A 4,343-nucleotide genomic window follows, 5' to 3' on the forward strand; every position below is an offset into this window, starting at 1 on the left:
GGCAACCATTTATTTTATTCCATCTCAACAAAAGCTTCTGCCCTGATCCTGCTTGCAGAGCAAAGTAAAATGTTAATTAGTAACAGTTTCTTACCATCTAGAGAGAGAAGGAACAAAACCTATGAAGTCTATAAATTTTAGATTCTTTTTCATTTGGTTCCTTTTTGTTGTAAGATTGAAAACCGCTTCCTGTTGTGGTAGAGGGTCGATGTGCTATTACTTGCCATGATGCCTCATTACTTAATTTTTATGTAGTCCTAATTGATTGTAGTTCTTCAAAGAAAATAATATTTTCCTAGTCTTTAATGCTTTGGGAAAAATATTGTGCCATTGTTGTTACACCCCTGTTGGTTACTAACAGAAGACCTATAAAAACTGTTTTGAAAGTAATCAAATCTTCAGGTTCTGTAAAGTCAAATACCATGAACAAGAAATGAGAAGTCTGGGTAATTAAATGCTACTTCTGAGATTTTTCTTGCACATTCCTTAGGATTTTATAGGGTGTCAAAACACTCTTGCTACTGTACTGATAATACTGAATTTCCTGTGAAACTTAAGGGTTTACTCCTGGCAACGGCTAAAGACTAAACTAACGTGCTAAAAGAATAAACCATATTTGTTAAGTGTAATCTTAATTTATTTTTTTTTTCTAGCAATGGAAGTGAATAGGGATTAACACATTTCTCTGCAACACTGAAGAAATACTACAGATGGCCATCATGTGCTCTGACTGTTCACTTCATGTCTAATTTGGCTGAATATATGTAATGGGCATCCATTTTTACTTGATTTAATTTGTATATGCATATAAAGAGCATTTAAAGGTAGATGTCCACCTCTGATAAGAATGGGAGATTCACTCTTATTAAATATCTGTCTGTATCTCTCATTAATTCCCCACTGCTGCTTGAGCTCCTCATATCCAGTTAATCCTGCCAAGTGAAATTTGTCACAGGTGGAAGCTGAATTTGGGCTTTGTGGCCTGAATTTCTAGGGTTTAGAATATAGAGCTGACAGCAATTTAATAAAGGTGAAGCTACTGTGCTGGGGCTGTACGACTTAAATGACTCAAAGGTTACTTTTATTTTAATTGCTATAAAATGGAATCTTTTGTCTGTAATTTCTAGTGCCAAAGGAAAGCAAATATATCCGTGTGTGTAAATACAGTTAGAAAGGTTTGGGTTTTTTTAAACAGATTATCTGTGTGCTTATTCATACTTGTCACCATAGTTTTTGTCCCTGTAAACAAGCATTATCTGAATTGATTTCTCAGTCATTTATGCCATTTATTTGAATTTGTAAGCTTCTCTTTGTACCACACTCTAAAACAGGTGCATAACAATAGTACTTTGTTTATTGGATACTGTTCCTGAATTTTGAAGCCATGCTTTTTTTTTTTTGAGACTGAAATCAATGAAATAATTTCTCTGATGTACCTTCAAGCTATCCTTCTGTTTGAAGGAATTAAAGTACATTTAACTGTTACTTGATGTTACCATTTCTAAGAGTCTTTTTCAAAAGAATCAGTTATTAGTCCCAAACTTGGCATCGTCTGTCATGGGTCAGGTTGATAGTGCTTGCTTCTCTTTTATGGATATCAGGTGCCCAGTGTGATAAGAGTGACAGGAGGTCACAAGTGCCTCTGGAACAAGATGCTTGCTTCTTCCAGGGAATGGATTTATGCTTAATCTCTTGCCCTCCCTCTCCTGGATTAAAAATGGAAACTTCTAAGACTTTTCTCTTGATCATCACCTTTTCTGAGTGAATGTACTGTAGTGCAGGGAGTCCTGTAAGACGTAACTCCTGGTGTCTGCTAAGTAGCCTTAGCAGAGCCGGTGTGACTCCTACGTGCCCAGGCACAGCCGTGCCTGCTGGGTCCAGCTCTCCGAGGTACCGTGCCGCCCGGGAGCTGCGGCAGCCCCGCTGCTACTGAGAGGATGTCTGCAGCACCCGACACGGGCTGTAGCAGCTCTTCCTCTGGGTGCTCCTGCCTGCCGACCCGGGAGGGGTATTCCCTGGCTGGGAAGGAGCGTAAAACGGGAGAGCTGGCCAAGGTGAAAGGCGGAGGGCTCCGGGAAGCGAGGGCATCCTTCCCCTGTGCTTTTCGCCCCCCCCCCCCCCCCCGCCACCTTTTAGCGCTCGTATAACCTCAGGCAAAAGGGCGAGAGGCTTTCCTGGAGCCGTAATTCGTCTACAAGCCGCTGCCGCACACATCCCTGCTCCTCGGGTTTAGCGGAGGACAGGGGCTGCCGGTTCGACGGCAGGGCATGCCTCAACCCCCTAGCACTCGCTCCGGGAGGTGCCCGAGAGAGACCACACAGCTCGATCCCGGGACCGCCCCGAGCCGCGGTTCGGAAACCGCGGCCCGCCCGCCCCCCGGGCCGGTCACACGCTCCCCCTTCCCGGCGATGACACTACCTAGGCAGGAGCCGCACCTGGAGGGCTGGCCCGGGCCCGGAAGCATCCCCGGCACCCGGAGGAGTTGTGCCCTGCGAGATCTTGGAAGGGCTGGACAGGCACGTCATGCTCCCAGCTGTGACACCCATATTCCCGTGGGACAGAGGTTGCCGAGTGGGCAGGAACTGCTGATCCCACACACCGGCCCCCTCTATCCGCAGGATTTGCAGGGGACAGCTGAACCGTGCCCGTGGGATGGGCTGAGGCCAGCTGGGATGCTGGGGAGCCAGCGACATCTCCGACCAGGGGGGATACGGTGGCCCGCAAAACCAGAGCGGGCATCCTCCTCCCCTCCGGGATCACCTGCGCTCTGAGGGCCAGCCACTGACCAGCCCCATCCCTCCAGGCTGGGGAGCTCGTTCAGCCAGATGGTCCTCGGCCAACAGCTCCAGCTGCCCAGGCTCCCTGAACTGACCCCCCAGCCCTCCCCCTGCCTCATCTGGAGGGTACAAGACCTGAAGGAAAGAAGGGGGAGCCCTCACGTGAACCCCAAGGGCAGCGGTGGGCAAACCAACCTCCGCTGCCACCGAGGGCTCCCACCAAACCTCTCTCCAGCTGACCGAGCCAAACACAGCCTTGATCCCTGTCTGCTGGGACAGGCTTTGTCCGCTGGAGGTATGGTAGTGTCCCTGCTCCTCTGAAACTCTATCCACACCTACTAGTTTGACTTTCCCCTTTCCAGTATTTCCACCAAATGAACAGTCTAATTAAAGTAATTCCTTAAACGCTAAACTGAGCCTGGACCATGTTACAAATAGCAACAGGTTCCAGAAGGGTTTATATTAATCTAATGCACTTGCTTTATTAACAACAGGATCATGTTCAAAGGTTTTATAGAAGTTTAAGGCTTTATTAATTCAACTCAGTTAAGCTAGATTTAAATTTTAAATTTTCTGGTGATTTCCTTTTACTAATTATTCAGTTGCAGATCACTTACAAAATGCTTATGCTAGAAAAACTGTTCTAATTAAATAAAAGGAAAACATTTCTGTTTATTAGTATATTTCTAAATTTGTATGTGGGAATACTATCACCTCTGGATGCCTTCTGACTCAAAAGTTGTGCATTGCTCCAGGACTGAAAAAGCGTATTAGTGCAATAATAACATTGTGTAATACTGCTAAGGAGGGATCTTACAAGTGGTGGTCTTTACCACCTGAAAGCAGTAAGTATCTTTTTCACTTGTTTTAAACACTGGGCCTATGACATACTGCCTATCAGTTCTACATGACACGATGCCAGTACAGCAGCATGGTGGTTTTTCACTCATGATAGCTGGGGAATTACTGCCAGCCTTGCCAATGCATTTGGGTTATTTTTTCACTCAAATATTCAGCTGAACCCCAGATCCTACATGAAGAGGGGCAGTTCTGCAGAGAAAAAGTTAGTCAAAAACCGGCACTGGAGACCTTTCCAGGGAAGCATCCTATCTAAAGGAGAGTTGCAGTTTGCTTGTTCTCCTACAAAAAAACGCCAGTTATGAGTCAATCTGGAGAACTAAAATTGGAAACCACTTGATCGACTCAGCAAACTGGGCCCAGGCTGGGGCCAGCTGCAGGGATTTTCTCTCACAATGCCCAGCTCCCAGAGGAGGTGTCAGGAACCGAGCAGGGCCCCAGTTAAGGAGATCTGTCACCGTGTATGTCCCCGTACCGTCCCTTTGGCACGAACCCACAATTTTTGTGCCTACAAAGGACACTGACCCCCGAAAGCCTCTCCTTCCCCAGCAGCCCGACGCGGAGGGTGATGTCCACGCTGGGAAGCGGGAGGTACCTCAGTCTCCTCAGCGTCCGGCCTGTCGCGCCTCTCTCCTTCCCGCCGCCATCCCGGGCGCGCTGCGGGACCTCGCCGCCAGGTCTCGGCTGCCCGTTTCCCCTCAGGGCGGG

Source organism: Haliaeetus albicilla, chromosome 26 (assembly GCF_947461875.1).
Source record: "Haliaeetus albicilla chromosome 26, bHalAlb1.1, whole genome shotgun sequence".
Taxonomy (NCBI): domain Eukaryota; kingdom Metazoa; phylum Chordata; class Aves; order Accipitriformes; family Accipitridae; genus Haliaeetus; species Haliaeetus albicilla.